The 22,465-nt window shown below is 37.2% G+C and overlaps 1 pseudogene across 1 annotated transcript in view; it reads left to right on the forward strand.

Moving 5' to 3' along the window:
• Positions 1 to 22,465, forward strand: part of LOC307069755 (AFG1-like ATPase) — a 33,507-nt pseudogene that overhangs the window by 2,404 nt on the left and 8,638 nt on the right. The window contains exons 2-3 of the transcript in view: positions 936 to 1,013; positions 2,008 to 2,115. The product of the transcript in view is annotated as an AFG1-like ATPase (transcript). The remainder of the gene's footprint in view (positions 1 to 935; positions 1,014 to 2,007; positions 2,116 to 22,465) is intronic.

Here is a 22,465-nt window from a genome sequence, read left to right on the forward strand (position 1 = left end):
AATGTGATATGTGGGTCACAGTTTATATTTGTGTATATGATATCCACTTGTCCCAGCACCGTTTGTTGATAAGACTATCATTTCTCCACTGAATTGCCTTTGCCTCTTTTTCAAAAATCAGTTTTCCATGTATGTTTGCATCTGTTTCTGGACTCTTTAGTATTTTTCTTCAATCTACTTATCTACCTTGATTCCAATACCACACTGCCTTGATTGCTGAAGGTTTATAGTAAGTCTTCAAATCTGGGAGTGTTCATCCTTCAACCTTATTCTTCTTTTTCAAAGTTGTTTTTCATAGTCCATGGCCTCTGCATTTCCACATGAACTTCAGAATTGGCCCAAAAATTTCTTTTAAAAATATTTTCTAAGATTTTTATTGGGATTGCACTGAATATATAAATCAATTTGAGGAGAAGTGCCATCTTAACAATACTGAATCTTCTGACCCTTAAAGACAGTTGTCTCTCCATTTATTTAAGTCTTCTTTAATTTTTCTGAGCAATGGTTTGTAGTGTTCAGTACAGGCCTTGCACATTTATGGACAGATTATCCATAAGTATTTCAGACTTTTTGATGCTATTGTAAAGAGCAATATTTTGTAAATACAGTTTCCAATTACTGTATTTTCACTGAACTGTCAGCAACCAAATGCTTAACAATAGCCATTGCAGGAACTTTTTGGTTGAAAGCACAGGCTACCCTAGGGTGGAAAAGCTACTTAATGCATAACATGCTTTTGACTGTGTTTCTATATCAGCTTTTAGACGTTATTGGCAATGTGCTGAAACTAGGCAGGAAAATGTCATGGAGATAATTCTACATGACATCTTCAGAAAAATTAGCCACTGAAAGAAAATAGTTACAGTAGCTTTTAACTTCATGTGTGTGGTTAGAATTGAACCAATTTAATTGTGGGGTTCTTTTCTCTCCCACAGCAAGTCCTCCTCAATGAATTCCTGGGTTCTCGGGTGGTGAAACAGACAGAAGGAGAGAGCATGTATGTATATGAGCATGTATGTTTGTATGTATATTGGGGAAGCTGCCAGGAATCTTTATTATAAGGAATACTTGAGATTAATCCTGTGGTCATGTGAGTCCTTTCAACTTCCTAGCACATAATCGGAACCAAATCACAGTGGTTGTTGTTCGTTTTTTTTCCAGCTTCACTTGGCCAGCATGGTTACCATGGTGACTCAGTGACTACTGTGGGATTTGGCACAGATTGAACATCATTTTATAATTCTAACCTGAATTATTTATTACTATGATAGTTGTCAAGTGTTGTTTTTCTGATTTGCTCATTCCTTTCAGTTTGTTCATTGAAATTTGACTGGAGGTAGAGCTTTCTCTTCCCTCTATTTTAAAATTTATATCAGTATCACTCATAGATTCCTATTTTGCTCAGAGGGCTACCATCTGATGCTATATTTATTCTGATGCTCAAAATGTCCCAGAATCGGCCAATAGAGGCCGCTTTAAGTTGGCTTCTATGTCTATTTGACACCTCCTTAGAATTCTTTGAACATGTACTTTGTTCTCTAAATCTGAGTATCTCCTAATGTGTAGAAAGAAAATTATGATCCCCACCTCAGAACATCCCTTTGAGGAACTGAAGAGAAAAAGTCTGGTAATTACAGCCTTCAGTGTGTGGCACCTATTAGGCCCTCAGCAATGTTAGTTCCCCATTCCAACTTTGCTTACTTCATTCTGTCAATGTCATGCCTCTGGCATTACCATAGTAGCATGACCTCCAGGGAGAGTACTTGGACATGTAACACAAGCAGGGATAAGCGCACATGTCCATGACATGTGAGCCTCAGTGTCACTGCTGTGTGTGCAGAGGGGGCTGTGTGATGGAGCTGGGGAAGAGGAAAATCATCACTGCACAGCTTCCAGTGAACTGAGAGGGGGCAGGCAGAACATCCTCACCTCTTCCCCTGTGTTTCATGTACTTTCCCTTCATCTCTGTTTCCTCTCTATTCCGTGTGCTGTCTTATCTCCTTACAGTGGAACATCAGAGAAGGGTGTGGACTTCGAGTCCCAGGAGCAGGATCCAATAGAGAACTAAGTGTGATGTTGAGTCTACTAGACAGGTTCCTGGAACAAGAGTGTAAGGTAAGTCACCACCCTTCCCTCCATTGTCTTCTATACATCAGGATAACAGTACTCAATGTTTCTGACCACCCAGGAGTATTGTGGGCTTTAGGTATGAGCCCATGTGGGAAAGCAATCTGTGCTCATAGGTGGGAGGGAAGGACCAGTGCACTTTCAAGTAATAACATTAACAGATACACCCCATATATCATAGAACTCTGCATGGTAGGCATTAAATTAATGCTACACAAATGTTAGCTGTTTGGGTCAGGATTTCTCCAAGTGGGATCCTCAAAGCACTTCATTAAGCTCACTTGGGGTCTTGTTAAAAATCCCAGATTCCTGGGTCCACCCCAGGTCTGCTGACTCAAAACCAGGGAGGTAGAATGCGAGGTGTCTACATTTTGAGTAACATCTCCAGTGTTTCTGGTATTCATCCCATTTTAAACAGCTCTGCTGCAGATTTGCAACAAACACTTCTTTAAATTTTGAATCCTTTAATGTCTAATTTCCTTGTCAACTTCTCCTGTACCTCAGTCTTAAATACTTGTCTCTGCTCCTATATGTCAAATAGGTAACAGTTCCTTCATGTAAGTAATATTTATTCAGAGATTTATATGTGAAGCACTGAACTAGGCACCAGGGACACAGCACAGAGAACAAGACAGGCAAGGTCCCTAGTGACATGCTCTGATTCACGTGCTCACAAGGTGACTCTGGCTGCTGTGTGGGGAATGGACTGGACAGGGACAGGATAGTTATGGGGATAACCATTAGGAGAATTTTCAGGGTCCAGGGGAGAGATGAGGATGGATCGGCCCTGAGCTGCAGCAGTGTGCAGAGGATGGGTGGCCTGGACAGGGCCTGTTGGAGGTAGGGCAGGAGGGACCGGCAGTGGGTGTGCACGGGACGTATGTGAGGATAAGGCAGGATCCTGCATGGGGCCTCAGCTTTACGTTTGGCCACGTGCAGAAATGGTGGTGTATTTCCTGAAATCAGTTGTTCCAAGTACTTTGAGATGTTCTCATAATTAGTTAGGTATCCAACAGTGGTTAACAGTGAAAGTTAATGATATACAAAGTCTAACATTTGATGAATAGGATTCAGTTGTAAGACTATTAAGCTTTATTAAACATATGTGTAAACTATAAAACTATAAAAATATCATATTGTCAGTATTTGTTTAAAGCAGCTAGCATTTAGTGAGCTGTTATTGTGTGCCTAGCACTGTTTTAATGGTTATATATTAACTCAGTTCTCAAAGCAGCAGCCCATGACGTAGGGATGGTTGTTTTCCTCCTTTTACAGAATCGGTAACTGAAGCGCAGAGTGGTTCTTTCAATCTCCCAAGATCACAGAGAGCCAGGTATCCCAATATATCTGCAGTATAATTTTTAAATTATTGATATTCAGGACCATTTATCCTTGTAAAGACCAAAACACAAAGCCATATCTGTTTAGAAACGTTTCGTCTTCTACAGTAAGTACTGCACAATCCCAATTTTATACATAAGGCAATTTCATACATTGAGTGACTATAAGGTGAAGTAAGAGTATTCCAACTCACACAGTTTATAAGTGGCAGAAGGATGGTTTGGACCTGGTCTTTCTCCATAGCCCACACTCCTAACCAATACACTTAGGAAGAAGAAAGAGACATTTGTTGAACTATGTCAGCCCATAATGGGTGATGTTAGGTTAGGGCCATCCATATCTCTTTGGGTAGAAACTGTGCTTCGTTAGGCATTTTGCCATGTACCAGATGGTATTTATTTAATAAAAAGGTAATGATTATAGAAAAAAAACTGTCAAAGATGAATAAAGCCAGACCCTAGTTAAAGTGGTAAGGACATATTTTAATCAATAATATACTATTATGACAGGGAAAAGAGTCCAGCATGAACTGACCCCAACTTCAATTTGTACAGAGGTGACTAGGCTTTTCAAAGTGAGCATGAGGGAAAAGGGAGGGGGTGAGTAGGGGCCAGTACAGCCAGGGAAGGAAAAATTACAAAAAAACAGGAAAGGGGTGTTCATCCATGTGAAACCCATTTGGGTTTCTAACTGGCACTTGAATTCAAGTTAGATTTCTACCCTCCCACAAAGTCTGGGAGAAAAGGTCCTCTCCTCCTGTGTTAGCTGGAACAAATATTAAATTGTCCTGGAAGACTTGAGTGTTCTCAGACAATCACTTTAAGGGAATTTAGGGTCATCTTAGGGATGCAGCCTTGAGCTGTTAGAAACTACATTAGTGTTTTGTTCAAGACTATTGGCCAGGTTGAGGCCTGTTTCAAAAGAGAGGTAAGAGGAGTGTAACTAGTGTTTGGTCAAGGAGAGAATCTTTTTCAAGGGCAATAATTATTTATTTATTTATTTTTATTGAAGTATAGTTGATTTACAATGTTGTGTTTGTTTTGGTGTAAGCAAAGTGATTCAGTTTTATACATATATATATGTATATATTTGTTTCCATATTCTTTTCCATTATGGTGTATTATAAGATACTGAATATAGTTCCCTGTGCTATATGGTACGACCTTGCTGTTTATCTATTTTATATACAGTAGTTTTTATCTGTTAATCCCAAACTTGTAATTTATCTCTCTCCCCCAACATCCCCTTTGGTAACCATAAGTTTGTTTTCTATGTCTGTGAGTCTATTTCTGTTTTGTAAATAAGTTCATTTATATTATATTTTAGATTCCACATATAAGTGATATCATACAGTATTTGTCTTTTTCTTTCTGACTTACTTTACTTAATATGATAATCTCTAGTTGCATCCATGTTGCTGCAAATGGCATTTTTTCATTCTTTACTATGGCTGAGTAGTATTCCATTGTATATATGTACCACATCTTCTTTATCCATTCATGGGTCAATGGGCATTTAGGTTGCTTCAATGTCCTGGCTATTGAAAATAGTGCTGCAATGGACATAGGGGTGCATGTATCTTTTCGAATTATGGTTTTCTCTGGATATATGCCCAGGAGTGGGATTGCTGGATCATATGGTAGCTTTATTTTTAGTTTTTTAAGGAAGCTCCATACTGTTTTTCATAGTGGCTGCACCAATTTACATTCCCACCAAGGAGGGTTCCTTTTTCTCCACACCTTCTGCAGCATTTATTATTATTATTATTATTTTTTTTTCAGTACGTGGGCCTCTCACTGTTGTGGCCTCTCCTGTTGTGGAGCACAGGCTCCTGAAGTGCATGCTTAGCGGATATGGCTCACGGGCCTAGCTGCTCCACGGCGTGTGGGATCTTCCAGGACTGGGGCACGAACCCATGTCCCCTGCATTGGCAGGTGGACTCTCAACCACTGCGCCACCAGGGAAGCCCAGCATTTATTATTTGTAGACTTTTTAATGATGGCCATTCTTACCAGAGTGAGGTGATATTTCACTGTAGTTTCGATTTACATTTCCCTAATAATTAGCAATGTTGATCATCTTTTCATGTGCTTTTTGGCCATCTGTATGTCTTCGTTGGAGAAATGTTTATTTACATCTTCTGTCAAGGGAAATAATTATAAAAACAAATGGAAAAAGGGAATAATAATTATAGTTCCTATGCATTAGGCAACTTGGATGTTAAAATAATTACTTGGATGTCCATTATGAATTATTTTCCCTTTTATGAAATTAAGGTGCTTTTCAGATGGGAATCAGATTGCTCTGTGCTCTAGGCTTCACTGGTTGGGAGGCAGGGATGGTCTGATAGGTGAGGCCAGAGGAAAAATTCCCGGAAATATGCAGCATGTACTCTTGAGTATGGTTCCTTTTAATCAACATGATGTATGTATGAGTGATTTACGTTACTGTCATCTAGAGTTGTAGATCATTCATTCTCATTAGTGTATAGTATAGTATTACATTGTGTGGATATTTCATAATATATGTATCTGAACTTTTTGATGATGGCCATTCTGATTGGTGTCAGGTGATACCTCACTGTAGTTTTGATTTGCATTCCTCTAATGATTAGTGATGTTGAGCACCCTTTCATGTATTTGTTGGCAAGCTGTATATCTTCTTTGGAGAAATGTCTGTTTAGGTCTTCTGCCCATTTTTTGAATTGGGTTGATTGATTTTTTTATATTGCGCTACATGAGCTGTTTGTATATTTTGGAGATTAATCCTCTGTCAGTTGCTTCATTTGCAAATATTTTCTCCCATTCTGAGGGTTGTATTTTCGTCTTGCTTATGGTTTCCTTTGCTGTGCAAAAGCTTTTACATTTCATTAGGTCCCACTTGTTTATTTTTGTTTTTATTTCCATTTCTCTAAGAGGTGGGTCTAAAAGGATCTTGCTGTGAATCATGTCATAGAGTGTTCTGCCTATGTTTTCCTCTAAGAGTTTTAGAGTGTCTGTTCTTACATTTAGGTCTTTAATCCATTTTGAGTTTATTTTTGTGTATGGTGTTAGGAAGTGTTCTAATTTCATTCTTTTACATGTAGCTGTCCAGTTTTCCCAGCACCACTTACTGAAGAGGCTGTCTTTTCTCCATTGTATATTCTTACCTCCTTTTTCAAAGATAAGGTGACCATACTGTGTGGGTTTATCTCTGGGCTTTCTATCCTGTTCCACTGATCTATATTTCTGTTTTTGTGCCAGTACCATACTGTCTTGATTACTGTAACTTTGTAGTATAGTCTGAAGTCAGGGAGCCTGATTCCTTCAGCTCTGTTTATCTTTCCCAAGATTGCTTTGGTTATTCGGGGTCTTTTCTGTTTCCAAACAAATTGTAAAACGTCTAGTTCTAGTTCTGTGAAAAATGCCATTTGTAATTTGATAGGGATCACATTGAATCTGTAGATTGCTTTGGGTAATATAGTCATTTTCACAATATTGATTCTTCCAATCCAAGCACATGGTATACCTCTTCATCTATTTGTGTCATCTTTAATCTCTTTCCTCAGTATCTTAAGTTTTCTGCGTACAGGTCTTTTGCCTCCTTAGGTAGATTTATTCCTAGGTATTTTATTCTTTTTTGCAATGGTAAATGAGAATGTTTCCTTCATTTCTCTTTCAGATTTTTCGTTGTTAGTGTAAAGGAGTACAAGAGCTTTCTGTGCATTTATTTTGTATCCTGCGAATTTACCAAATTCATTGATTAGCTATAGTAGTTTTCTGGTGGCATCTTTAGGATTTTCTATGTATAGTAGCATGTCATCTGCAAACACTGACAGTTTTACTTCTTCTTTTCCAATTTGTATTCCTTTTATTTCTTTTTCTTCTCTGATTGCTACGGCTAAAACTTCCAACACTATGTTGAAAAACAGTGGTGAGAGTTGGCACACTTGTCTTCTTCCTGATCTTAGTGGAAATGGTTTCAGTTTTTCACCATTGAGAATGAATTTGGCTGTGGGTTTATTGTATATGGCTTTTATTATATTGAGGTAGGTTCCCTCTATGCCCACTTTCTGGAGAGTTTTTATCATAAATGGGTGTTGAATTTTGTTGAAAGCTTCTTCTGCATCTATTGAGATGATCATATGGTTTTTATCCTTCAATTTGTTACTATGGTGTATCACATTGATTGATTTGCATATATTGAAGAATCCTTGCATTCCTGGGATAAACCCCATTTGATCATGGTGTATGATCATTTTAATGTGCTGTTGGACTTTGTTTGCTAGTATTTTGTTGAGGATTTTTGCATCTATGTTCATCAGTGATATTGGCCTGTAGTATTCTTTTTTTGTGACATCTTTGTCTGGTTTTGGTGTCAGGGTGATGGTGGCCTCGTAGAATGAGTTTCAGAGTGTTCCTCCCTCTGCTATATTTTGGAAGAGTTTGAGAAGGATAGGTGTTAGCTCTTCTCTAAATGTTTGATAGAATTCGCCTGTGAAGCCATCTGGTCCTGGGCTTTTGTTTGTTGGAAAATTTTTAATCACAGTCTCAATTTCAGTGCTTGTGATTGGTCTATTCATATTTTCTATTTTTTCCTGGTTCAGTCTTGGAGGGTTGTGCTTTTCTAAGGATTTGTCCATTTCTTCCAGGTTGTCCATTTTATTGGCATATATCATTGCTTGTAGTAGTCCCTCATGATCCTTTGTATTTCTGCAGTGTCAGTTGTTACTTCTCCTTTTTCATTTCTAATTCTGTTGATTTGAGTCTTCTGCCTTTTTCTCCTGATAAGTCTAGCTAATGGTTTATCAATTTCCTTTTTCTTCTCAAAGAACCAGACGTTAGTTTTATTGATCTTTGCTATTGTTTTCTTCATTTGTTTTTCATTTATTTCTGATCTGATCTATATGCTTTCTTTCCTTCTGCTAAATTTGGGGGTATTTTTGTTCTTCTTTCTCTAATTGTTTTAGGTGTAAGGTTAGGTTGTTTATTTGAGATGTTTTTTCTTTCTTGAGGTAGGATTATATTGCTATAAACTTCTCTCTTAGAACTGCTTTTGCTGCATCCCATAGGTTTTGGGTCATCGTGTTTTCATTGTCATTTGTTTCTAGGTGTTTTTTGACTTCCTCTTTGATTTCTTAAGTGATTTCTTAGTTATTTGGTAGTGTATTGTTTAGCTTCCATGTGTTTGTATTTTTTACAGTTTTTTTCCTGTAAGTGATATCTAGTCTCATAGTGTTGTGGTCAGAAAAGATGCTTGATATGATTTCAATGTTCTTCAATTTACCAAGGCCTGATTTGTGACTCAAGGTGTGATCTATCCTGGAGAATGTTCCGTTTGCACTTGAGAAGAATGTGTATTCTGTTGATTTTGGATGGAATGTACTGTAAATATTGATTAAGTCCATTTGGTCTAATTGTCATTTAAAGCTTGTGTTTCCTTATTTATTTCCTGTTTGGATGATCTTTCCATTGGTGTAAGTGGGGTGTTAAGGTCCCCTACTATTATCGTGTTACTGTTGATATCCCCTTTTATGGCTGTTAGCATTTGCCTTATGTATTGAGGTGCTCCTATGTTGGGTACATAGATATTTACAATTGTTATATCTTCTTCTTGGATTGATCCCTTGATCATTATATATTGCTCTTCCTTGTCTCTTGTAATAGCCTTTATTTTAAAGTCTATTTTGTCTGATATGAGTATTCCTCCTCCAGCTTTCTTTTGATTTCCATTTGCATGGAATATCTTTTTCCATCCCCTCACTTTCAGTCTGTATGAGTCCCTAGATCTGAAGTGGGTCTCTTGTAGACAGCATATTTATGGGTCTTGTTTTTGTGTTCATTCAGCCAGTCTGTGTCTTTTGGTTGGAACATTTAATGCATTTATATTTAAGGTAATTATTGATATGTATGTTCCTATTACCATTTTCTTAATTGTTTTGAGTTTGTGTTTTTTTTTTAAATTTACTAAATTTATTTATTTTTGGCTTTGTTGGGTCTTTGTTGCTGCGCAAGGACTTCCTCTAGTTGCGGGGTGGTCCCCCTTCATTGTGGTGTGCAGCCTTTTCATTGTGGTGGCTTCCCTTGTTGTGGAGCATGGTCTCTAGGCACGCTTGGGCTTCAGTAGTTTTGTCGCATGGGCTCCGTAGTTGTGGCTTGCCGGCTCTAGAGTGCAGGCTCAGTAGTTGTGGTGCATGGGCTTAGTTGCTCCACAGCTTGTGGGATCTCCCCAGACCAGGGCTCGAACCCATGTCCCCTGCATTGGCAGGCGGATTCTTAACCACTGCACCACCAGGGATGCCCCTTGGGTTTGTTTTTTTAGGTCTTTTCTTTCTCTTGTGTTTCTTGCCTAGAGAAGTTCCTTTAGCTTTTGTTGTAAAGCTGTTTTGGTAGTACTGAATTCTCTTAACTTTTGCTTGTCTCTAAAGCTTTTGATTTCTCCATCGAATCTGAATGAGATCCTTGCTGGTTAGAGTAATCTTGGTTGTATGTTTTTCCCTTTCATCACTTTAGATATGTCCTGCCACTCCCTTCTGGCCTAGAAAGTTTCTGCTGAAAGATCAGCTGTTAACCTCATGCGAATTCACGTGTATGTCATTTGTTGCTTTTCCCTTGCTGCTTTTAATAGTTTTTCTTTGTGCTTAATGATTGTTAGTTTGATTAATATGTGTCTCGGTGTGTTTCTCCTTGGGTTTATCCTGTATGGGACTCCCTGCCCTTCCTGGACTTGATTGAGTATTTCCTTTCCCATGTTGGGGAAGTTTTCGACTATATTCTCTTCAAATATTTTCTCAGACCCTTTCTTTTTTTCTTCTTCTCCTGGGATGCCTATAATGCTAATGTTGGTGTGCTTAATATTGTCCCAGAGGTCTCTAGACTGTCGTCCATTCTTTTCATTCTTTTTTCTTTATTCTGCTCTGTGGCAGTTATTTCCACCATTCTGTCTTCTAGCTCACTTATCCGTTCTTCTGCCTCAGTTATTCTGCTATTGATTCCTTCTAGAGTATTTTTTTTCATTTATTTTGTTGTTCATTACTGTTTGTTTGCTCTTTAGTTCTTCTAGTTCCTTGTTAAACGTTTCTTATATTTTCTCTATTCTATTTCCGAGATTTTGGATCATCTTTACTATCATTACTCTGAATTCTTTTTCAGATAGATTGCCTATTTCCTCTTCATTTATTTGGTTTTCTGGGTTTTTATCTTGCTCCTTTGTCTACAAGATATTTCTCTGTCTTCTCTTTTGGCCTAATTTACAGTATTTGAGGTCTCCTTTCCCTAGGCTGCAGAGTTGTAGTTCCTTTTGCTTCTGTTCTCTGCCCCTGGTGGTGGGGTTGGCCCAGTGTGTTGTGTAGGCTTCCTGATTGGAGGGCCTGCTGCCTGTGTTCTGGTGAGTGGAGCTAAGTCTTTTCCCTCTGATGAGCAGGGCCCGTGTCAGGTGGTGCATTTTGGGGTGTCTGTGAGCTTAGTATGACTTTAGGTAGTCTGTGTGCTGATGGGTGGGTTTGTGTTCCTGTCTCTCTTGTTGTTTGGTGTGAGGTGTCCAGCGCTGGGAGTTGCAGGCAGTTGGGTGGAGCTGGGTCTTGGATTCAGAGAGAGGCCTCCATGAGAGCTCTCGGTGATTAATCTTCCCTGGGGCCAGAAATTCTCTAGTGTTCCAGCATCCTGGACTTGGTGCTCCCACCCCAGATCCTCAGGCCCAACTTCTGGTTGAGGAACCAAGACCCCGGAAGTCACTCGTCCTGGCAGTAAAGGGGATTAACTAAAAATGAGTAACAAAAACCCAGACAAATGGTAAAAAGTAGAATCAAACAAACAAAACAGAAACAAGGAAATACACACACACACAAAAGAAACAAAAACAGAACCAAATAAAACAAAAAGCAAGAGAACAACCACACAAAGAAAAGAACCGAAGAACGAAATCAAACAATTAAAAAGAAAAGTAAAAAAAAAAAAAAAGCCAAAAACGAAACCAAAGCAGAGTACCAACTGATATGTGAAGCAAAGAAAAAACAAACTGACAAAAACGATTTTAAAAAATTAAAAAAAGAGAAAGGGGAAACAAGACAGAACAATAGAAAAGAATGTAGAAATAGAAACATAAAAAATAAAAAAAATATATATTAAAGAATGAAAAAAAAGACAAGCAAAACCCCAGAGAATGGTAAAGACAAAATCAAACAAACAGAAAGAGAAACAAGGAAACACACACATGCAAAAGAAACAAAAACAGAACCAAATAAGACAAAAAGCGAGAGAACCACCAGACAAACAGAACCCCCAAACGAAATCAAACAATTTGAATCAGAACTCAGAAAAACACAAAACCTAAAAACGAAACCATAGCAGTGTGTCAACTAAAGAATAAAGCAAGGAAACGGAACAATCTGATAAAACTGATTTTAAAAAAATAAAATAAAATGAAAAGGGAAAAAACACAGAACAACAGAATAGGAAAGTAGAAATGGAAATATATAAAAAATTAAAATATGTTATAAAACACGAAGATCTCAAAAGACTGAATAAAAAACATTTTTTTAAATACTAAAACAGGGACTAACCTGGTGGCGCAGTGGTTAAGAATCTGCCTGCCAATGCAGGTGACATGGGTTAGAGCCCACGTCCAGGAAGATCCCACATGCTGCGGAGCAACTAAACCCAGGTGCCACAACTAATGAGCCTGCGCTCTAGAGCCCACGAGCCACAACTACTGAGCCCGCATGCCACAACTACTAAAGCTCTCACACCTAGAGTATGTGCTTCGTAACAAGAGAAGCCGCTGCAATGAGAAACCCACGCACTGCAATGAAGAGTAGCCCCCACTCGCCGTAACTAGAGAAAGCCCGCATGCAGCAATGAAGACGCAATGCAGCCAAAAGTAAATAAATAAATAAGTAAACAAATACTAAAACAACAACAAACAAAAAAACAAACAAAAAAGAGTGCTTATATAAATTAAGTATACTTTTTTCAGAAGTATAGAAACTAACTGAAATATTTTTCAAATTCATGTGATCTAGGTTGATCTTTAGTAAATAAAAAGCTAAATTTGTTGGTTTAATTAAACACATCAGAGTTATCATTATTAAATATAATGCAGATATACAACTTTCATTTTATCTGGGTATAGTAGTCATAAGTTCAAGTTATCTGTTACAGAATTTGTTGGCAAGAAAAATAAATTAAGATTCTTTAAAACATGACAACAGGTCCCAAATGGAGTCACTTATGGTAAGCCCCACCAAACCAAGACTTCATTACTGTTTTGGCTTTCCCAGAAATGGAACCTTATACCAGTCAATCAGGAATTGACTGATCAGCACTTGTTTGGTAATCTGCCTAATAGATCTCTTCTGTCCTCTGAAGAAAAGTAATCTGGCAATAACCAATCTACTTTGTTGCCTATATAACCTCCTTATTCCTACTCTCTTCCATGTATAAGTCATTTTCTACAGCTCTTCAGAGCTACTTTCTATCTGCTAGATTGGATGCTGCCCAATTCATAAATCATTGAATAAAGCCAATAAGATCTTTAAAATATATTCAGTTGAATTTTGTTTTTTAACAAGATGATGGTTAGCTGTTTAATGCCTCATGAAATTTTCGTGAGTAATCTAAACATAATTGTTAAGAACAAGTAAATTAAATAGAGGTAAGTAAGATAAAAGTTTACAAATGAACATTTCAATAATAACTATGCTTTATGGTATATCTACTTAAAAATAGTCTCCAAAATCTTTTTGGTAACTTGAAACCTTAAAGTAACTAAATTAAGTTAAATGATGAATATTCATTGAATATCTACATAATTTCCATATAAGATAATATACTGAAACATTGGTTACTGAACATAGGCTTATCTACTTTTTATTACAGAGGAACTAAAGATATTTGGGTCAATTAGTCAACATATTTTATGGCAAATTAAAAAAATTTACTATGAGGAAGAATATACTTCTAGAAATTATGAAATGTATCTATAAATTTGCTAATCCACAGAATGGTAATGTAACAGGCAGTCCACGATTACTTCTTGGTTTTCACTAGAAATTAAGAATTCTAAGGGTTAAGAATTCTTATCAGTGTATGTAATTAAAACTTTCAAAGTAATAAGGGCAAAAGAAAACAACTGTGTATGGAAAGTGGGTAAGGATATTAGAATGTGTTTTTTGAATAAGGAAAGGTGTGAAGGACATGTTTTTTTCCTGAGGGAAAAGGAAAGAATTTTGTCCTAAAGTAGACTGGCTGGTTGTTCCAGAATGAAAGAGAAGAGAAAATACAGGACAAAACCTGAATGTATAGAATGTTTGTGGAAAAGGAATCTTGAGAACAGAATTGTATGTGTGGTCAAGCTTGTTAAATTGGAATGAATTTATTTTTGTTTTTAAAGAATGAGTCTTAATATCAACATTACCTTGGTGTAAAATCAGAATTTGGTTTTCTCTCTGTTAAAAAAAACAATTTCTTGGACTATTGGTCTTATCTTGATAAGCTGTTGGGAAAGGTTTTTCTTTACCTTTTGATAGTCTGCTTGGTCAACAAAGAATTTATGTCATACCAAAATGATTTCCTGTGCTTCTTGTTGTCTTTATCAGGTCTTTGGTTACTTGGGAAAACTGAGTCTTCTCAATATTAAAAGTGTTAAGTTTTCTTCACAACTATGTCACCTTCTGTATTTGCCTTTAAAATCTTCTATTGTCCCTTTGGTTAAATAAATAATTAATTATTTCATAATGATCTATGATCCTATTTAATCAAATGCTCAAACCTTTTGGCATTTTTGACAACTTCCCAAAACCAAATTATGAATAGAATCTTTTTAACCTTAAATTAACTTTGAGATTTCCCAGAGGGCTTCTGGAAAATCTCAAAGGTTTTGTCTCTCACCTGGTAAGATGTTAAAATAATTAGATTTCTTGGATATGGTGAAATACATGGGAAGCATTGTCAAATAAGTGATACTAAACCTTCTTAGGTTATATTTGTATGGATATATGTTTTTAATATGTGTTCCAGAAATTGTATGAAAGTCCTAGAAATCTAATATGTCCTGGTATAATGTTATCAGTCATAACTCTGGTTACTATCTTGATATGTTTTATGTCACATAAATAACCAAATTTCATAGTCAATTTCATTATAATAAACTCTCATCAGATATTTAATCATGGGCATTTAAAATTTTTTTTGTCATTTACAGACAGTTGTTGTTTTACTCTGATGCTTTTGCAAAAGTGATTCATCTTCAGAGAGATTCATGGAAAAAACTCTGAAAAGTACTATAGAATACAGGTTTCTGAAAACTTTAAGAATGTACTACTGACTGGGTAAGAATTTCCAGAGCTCTAATGGAAAAACTAGATTCAAGCAGAACAAGAATTAATAACATGGGTTGAATGAACTGATGGGGATGATTATAATTTTTATGACTTTTTATGTGAAACACTGCTGCTTCTTTAATGTTTTTATTTACAGTTTTAAAGAAACCTTTTTCTTTTAAGCTGCCTATGATGTATAGCAATTTGATAAAGTATACCTTTGTAAACAGAATTGAAACATTTTATTTTTCTCCGTATCTGATCCCTCCAGAATTGGGAAATTTGTTGAGTGTTCTTATTTTCATGGCAATTTAGTTATTTGTGTAAATTCAGTAAGAGTCTGTTTTTAGGATACAATTTGAAACATGGTTTATATTATGGCTTTGACAGAATATCATAATTCAGAATATGCATAGAATATATACCACACAACTTTAAGGAACTGAGGCTGACTTTATGGAGCCAGTAAAGCCTCTTGGAAAACCAGCCTGTTACCTTGGTTGGTGGGTTCCCAGAAGCTTTCCCAGGTAAGTAAGGAAGGTCTCTTCCTGCAGGCCCGGAAACCTCAAGAAACTGAGGAGACTTCAAGAAGAAAGGAATTAACCCAGATCTATAGGTATTATAGGCAAAGTTTGATGGCAAGTCTTAGGCTTGGCTTCTTAGCCTCAAGAGGCTTTTAAATGTCCAATTGAGATTCCTTATGAAAAGTTCCAGCAAAGAAAAATTTAAAATAGCCTCTGTGGTCAGTCACTACTCTTGCTACAGTTATGTAAACATCAGGCCGAGTTTAATGAAACTAGACCTATTTTGCAAACAAATTGGTCTTACTGTGATTATCTTTAATAGAAGTGAGAGAGTGGTTGTAGAGAGAAGAAGATGTTTAGTAAAAAAGTATAAGACATCCTTGTGGATATCAGGTTCTATTCATGTTCATTATCTTTGAGGTTTTGTTATCTACCTGTAAATTGGACTGGATCCTGAACTCTTCCAGTTTCCTCAGATACTGGCTACAACTCTCCAAACTAACACTTCCCATTTTCTCCCACCCTTCTGACCTGAAGTCAATAAGAATAAAGACTTCCTTTCAGCCTTCTTGAAGGGGACCATACCATGTCCCTCTCACTATCCAGATAGCAGCCAAACTGCAGGCACTTGAATCTTGACCCAAGATTCAAGAGTCAAGTTTCAGGAATCACTTCCAGACTCTTGAAACTGCATAAGGGCTGGAGATCTAAACTTAAGATTGACTAGGGATGTTCCTCAGCATCTTGAGGCATCTAGTGGTGGACAGCTCTCCCAAGATCACAGATCAAGATCCTCATCTCCAATATGAAACTTTTAATTCTTTTGCCTTTTTGGTACTTGCTTTTTCTCTCTGTTAATGCATGGGAAGACAATGCCTCTTAACTCTGCCAGCCATTGCTGAATACAAAAAAAGGCCATAGTTATACAACAGAGTCCCTAGACTTTTCTTGCTAAGATAGCTTTAGATAAGAGATTTCCTTTAGATTACTTCCTGGCTGAACAAGGAGCAGTCTGTGCCATAACAAATACCTATTGTGGTACCTGGATAAATACCTCTGGTATTGCAGCCAATATGAGGAATTAACAAACAAGACACTTAACTAAAACAAGTTGATGCCTTTCCAGGTACATTCTTTGATTTATTTGATGCCAACTGGTTTGGTTCATGGGGGCCCTAGCTAAAGAGTAGACATTACTCTCTTGGTATTATCCTCCTGATAGTCATCATTGTAGTCTCCCTGGTGCTCTGTGTTCTCTCAAAGGTCTTAAATGCATGTTCACAGCCATCAGATGGTCTCACTGTGCTTGAAGAAACAGGAACAAGATGAACAATGAGATAAATAGCAAAAGTAATTCTTCTATGGACCTGATATCATAATCTACAAGTTTTCATGGTGAGACAGGAACAATTTTGATGGTGACTGAGAGTGACACTAATACCAAAAGGTGGAATTGTTAAAGTAATTAAACAAGGGGGCCATTAGAGGTGGCCCTAATGCCATGATGGCCTATGTAAGCAAACCAAAATCTAAGCCTGTAAATGCCTCAAGGTTACAAAATCAAAAACTAAGGACAACCAATCACAAACAGCCAAGTGAGCTTTAAGCTGTTGCCAGCCAAATAATTTCTTTTCTTTGCTTCCGTACCTTCCCTAAATAAGTCATTCTCCTGGCTCCTGTGAGTGGAGCACTCCTATTCACTTCCCATTTGGTGCTCAATTAGAATCAATCTTTGTTCATTTAAATTTGTAAAAATGTTAATATGCCTCAGTTTATCTTTTAACAGAACTCAAGAGAAGAAGAATAGTCTATTATATTTACCCAGATATTTACCATCCTGTTCCTTTTCCTCTGCAAGTATAGTCATACTTCTGTCTAAAAATAAAATTTCATCTTTCTTATAGTGTTATACCCTGCCTTTCTTCACTAGCAACACAAATTAAATGTAATTCAGTGTCAATAAACATCCATTTGCACCATAATTTCAGTGCTTACAAGAATACTAATGGCCCATATAAACATGAAAGTATTAAAATTCGCCAACATTTGTTTTGAGTCAAGTAACATTTATTCTCAGAATTACAGTGTGACTTTTTTCCATCCTTATTTTACAGATGAAGATAGTAAAGAACTGGGAGGTTAAGTACTTTGCCTAAGCTAGCATACTTAGAAAGTGACACATCATGGATTTGAACCCAAATAGCATGGCTCCAGAGCCCATGAATATTTAGGGTGATAGAACTTGAGGCACAGAAGCACACAGATTAACTATCAAGTTTCAGCCACATAAACCCAAACTGAGACACATTTACACATACAAATGCATTATCAAAAATTGTGCTCAGCTTCTTCCCTCCATAAATGGGTATTCTTTGAATATATTTCCAAAACACTAAAATCTCAAGTAACTTATTTATCTGTAAAAAGTATTTTCTATTTTCAAATTTTTCTCTTAATAAATTTTCCCGTTTACAATTCTTCGAACAATATAAAAATGTATATTTATAATATGAAATTACCCTGACTCTCCCTTCTGCTTGATACCTGTCCTCTGACCCAAAGGTGTCCACTCTCAATAGGTTGGTGCATTTTCTCCAGATGTGTTTGTCTGTAGGTGAAACATTATCATAATCAGAGATACACAAAAATATTCATACATGTTTTCTTTTTCAGTATAGAATCCCATTATTCATATTCTGCAACTTGCCTTTTTTTCATTGAAAATAACAGCTCTTCATGTTTTCATGTAGTTTGTTAGCTAATGTGTCTTCAAATGTTACTTGGTATATATATTGTTCTTTACATGAATACTCCATTTATATTTCTACGATCCATTGCTGTGAAGGGTAGCAGAACATGCCACCCAAAATATGCTTCTGTGGTGTAAGGAATATTTTGAGCTGATTATTTTAAGAAACAACAGACACAAGAGAATCTCTAAAAACAGAGTAGAAGTTACCCTTTTGTAAGGAACATTTACATTTATAACAGAAATCTCCACTAGTAAGTGTCTCCCTCTCTGTTCTTCCCTCTGAAGGAGGACTTGAAATCACATGAAACTCTTGTCAATGGAGAAGGCACCAACTTTAATCGGCATAAAAAACCTTACCCTTGTTAACCTTGCTTTTCTTGGTAACGTCGAATAACTGACCTCTCGTCCCACCCCCAGCATCTTTCGTTGCCTTTGGCTGAAGATTGTTTTTAAGGTGGTGGCATGGGCCATCTCAAGGAGTTATTCAGTTTCCCTGGGTATCTCCCATGTGTACATGACGTATACATATTAACACACATTTGTTTTTCTCTTGTTAATGTCTTTTATTACAGGGGGTCTCAGCCAAGAACTCTGAAGGGTAAAGGGAAAATTATTTTTACTCTCCTACCATTTTGGCAATCATGAAGGGCTCCACTGGGGCACCTCACTTGCTCTGGAGTCTACAGATGGGATCCTGAAAAACTGGCAGAAGCTGGCTAAGGGTAAGAATTCTTACCAAAGTCAGCTCTCCTGGATCTCTGTCTGTAGTGTCCAGTCAAGAGGGGAAGGTTAAAATCTTACAGTGTCTCTTCATTTCCAAATTCCAATTGGCCGAAGAAAAACATTTGTAAGATTTAATTCTTTGAATTGTGACTGGTGAATTTGGTTTTAGGTACCCGTTGGCTATTGATCCTTTTCCTCCCAGGGACAGCTATCACTTTCCTGTTTGTCTTGTATGTTCTGAGAACTTGGCTTGGCTTTCTGCCTTCCCATGGCACATAGGTTGTCATTTCTTGTGTGTGCAGGTGGCTCGAACGTCAGGATGTAGGCCCCAAGAATATAGTCAGCCAGAAATGTGGGTTGCACCCCATTTGCAGCTAGTGTCCTACTGACTGTTGCCTACTCTTAGGGGGCATATCGATAATTACTTTGAGTGTAAATGGATTAAATGCTCCAACTAAAAGACACAGACTGGCTGAATGGATACAAAAATGAGACTCGTGGGCTTCCCTGGTGGTGCAGTGGTTGAGAGTCCGCCTGCCGAAGTGGGGGACATGGGTTCATGCCCCGGTCCGGGAAGATCCCACATGCCGTGGAGCAGCTATGTCCGTGAGCCATGGCCGCTGAGCCTGTGCATCTGGAGCCTGTGCTCCGCAATGGGAGAGGCCACAACAGTGAGAGGCCCGCGTACCACAAAAAAAAGAAAAAAAAATGAGACTCGTATATATGTTGTCTACAAGAGACCCACTTCAGACCTAGGGACACATGCAGACTGAAAGTGAAGGGATGGAAAAAATATATACCATGCAAATGGAAATCAAATTAACGCTGGAGTAACAATACTCATATCAGATAAAATAGACTTTAAAATAAAGACTGTTACAAGAGATAAGGAAGGACACTACGTAATCAAGGGATCGATCCAAGAAGAAGACATAACAATTGTAAATATTTATGCACCCAACATAGGAGCACCTTGATACATAAGGCAAATGCTAACAGCCATAAAAGAGGAAATCGACCATAACACAATAGTAGTGGGGGACTTTAACACCCCACTTACACCAATGGATAGATCATCCAGACAGAAAATCAATAAGGAAACACAAGCTTTCAATGACACAGTAGACTAGATAAATTTAATTGATATTTATAGGATATTCCACCCACAAGCAGCAGAATACATTTTCTTCTCAAGTGCACACGGAACATTCTCCAGGATAGATCACATCTTGGGTCACAGAACAAGCCTCAGAAAATTTAAGAAAATTGAAATCATGTCAAGCATCTTTTCTGACCACAATGCTATGAGAATAGAAATCAATTACAGGAAAAATATATATAAAAAACACAAACACATGGAGGCTAAACAATATGCTACTAAATAAGAGATCACTGAAGAAATCAAAGAGGAAATTTAAAAAATACATAGAAACAAATGACAAAGAAAAAGAAGGAAAATTTAAACAATAATTATCCTAGGCCTTTGATAATAGGCAAATATGCACCAAAACTCATTCTTAGAGAAAATTTACATCTTTTCTCAGTGCCTTTGAGATGTAGACTTTCAACTCTGTCTTCTCTAGGATCTGAGAGCATCTCTTTTAAATGCAAACTTCAGGGAGGTGATTCTTGTCAGAAGTTAAAGAAATAAAAAAGGAGCTACTTGGAAACTAGACAAATGAAAAAATCTTAAAAGTCTTCTCTACAAATAGTGGCAAAAAGCTTTAGCCATCTGAGCAGATAACCTTAACTTTTCCATCTGCCAGAAACACAGTTTGAATCCAAGTGTTCTATTATAAATTAGTGAGTTTTAAACTATTGTATCTACATCATTGCTAAATTTTAAAATGCAAGCTATATCTTTATTTGTCTGTATGTCTATGTGTATGTTAGAGATGTGTGACACTTCTCTACCTCCAAATGGTAAAAGATTTGTAAAAGATCTCTATTTGATTGGCTTAAAGAAAAATAGGGCTTCCCTGGTGGCTCAGTGGTTGAGAGTCTGCCTGCCGATGCAGGGGATATGGGTTCGTGCCCCGGTCCTGGAAGATCCCACATGCCGCGTAGCGGCTAGGCCCATGAGCCATGGCCGCTGAGCCTGCACATCCGGAGCCTGTGCTCTGCAAAGGGAGAGGCCACAACAGTGAGAGGCCCACGTACCGCAAAAAAAAAAAAAAAAACAGAAAAAGAAGTGCTTATATAAATTAAGTATCGCTAAACTCTAAGAAATAAAATAGAAAGTAACACAAATGTTTTTCAAGTTCACATGATGTGAGATAATCTAAAGTAAATAAAAACTAGTTTGTGTGTTGGATTAATTAAGACAGACATGTCTTCAGAGTTATCAACATTAAATATAATGCAGGGGCTTCCCTGGTGGCGCAGTGGTTGAGAGTCCGCCTGCCGATGCAGGGGACATGGGTTCATGCCCCGGTCTGGGAAGATACCACATGCCGTGGAACAGCTAGGCCTGTGAGCCATGGCCGCTGAGCCTGCGCATCCAGAGCCTGTGCTCCACAATGGGAGAGGCCACAACAGTGAGAGGCCTGCGTACAGCAAAAAATAAAAAATAAAAAATAAAAATAAATAAATAAATATAATGCAGATAAAACTTTTGTTCTACCTAGATGTACTAGTCATAAGTTCATGTTATGTCTTACAATATTTGCCAGCAAGAAAAATAACAAGATTATGGCTAGCTGCTTAATGTCTTGTTAAAATTTCATGAGCGATCTCAACATAATTGTTAAGAGCAAGTGAATTAAGTAAATTTACATAAGATAAAAGTGTATAAAAGAACTTTCAAACAGTAATTATTTTTTAAAAATTATTTAATTTATTTTTGGCTGTGTCGGGTCTTAGTTGTGGTATGTGGGATCTTTCATTGTGGCACGCAGGCTGTTCATTGCAGCACGCGAGCTTCTCTCTAGTTGTGGTGTGTTGACCCCAGAGCACGTGGGCTCAGTAGTTGGGGTGCGCAGACTCTCTAGTTGTGGTGCATGGGCTCCAGAGTGCGTGGGCTCTGTAGTTGTGGAGTAATTATGTTTTATAATGTCTCCTTAAAAATAGTTTCCCAAATTACTAACTTTTAGTAATTTCCAACCTTATAATTTAGCTGAGTTAAATTATAGATATTCTTGTAATGTCTAGATCATTTCAAAATAATACACTGAAACATTAATTGCTAAACATACATCTAGGTTTACCTACTTTTGTCCCCTTATTAAAAAGGAACAAAAGATATTTGGTCTTGTTAGCAAAAATGGCTTGTGCCACATTGAAAGTTTGTACTATGAGGAAGCACATGCTTTTAAAAATTATCAGGTGTATTCATAAATTTGCCAATCTACAAACTGTTGGTATGGAACAGACAGTTCACAATTGCTTACTTCCTAGTTTTCACTATAGTTTATGGTTTGTAAGCATTAAGAATTCTAATTAATACATATAATTAAAACTGCTAAAATTACTATGGGAAATTATTTCATCTCTGTATGTAAGAAAAGTAGGATGTTTGGGGATAAGAAAAGGTGTGAGGTATGGAGATGCATTTTTGGTAAAGGAAAAGGTAATTTTGCCCTACAGTAGAATGACTTGTTGTTTCAGAATGAGAAAGAGGAGAATACAGGACACACTAAATGGATATAGAAAGTAGAGGAGAGAGGAAGAGAAATTTACTTTGTATGGTCAAGCTGGCTAAAA

This window comes from Hyperoodon ampullatus (assembly GCF_949752795.1).
Source record: "Hyperoodon ampullatus genome assembly, chromosome: X".
NCBI classification, from domain to species: Eukaryota; Metazoa; Chordata; class Mammalia; order Artiodactyla; family Ziphiidae; genus Hyperoodon; species Hyperoodon ampullatus.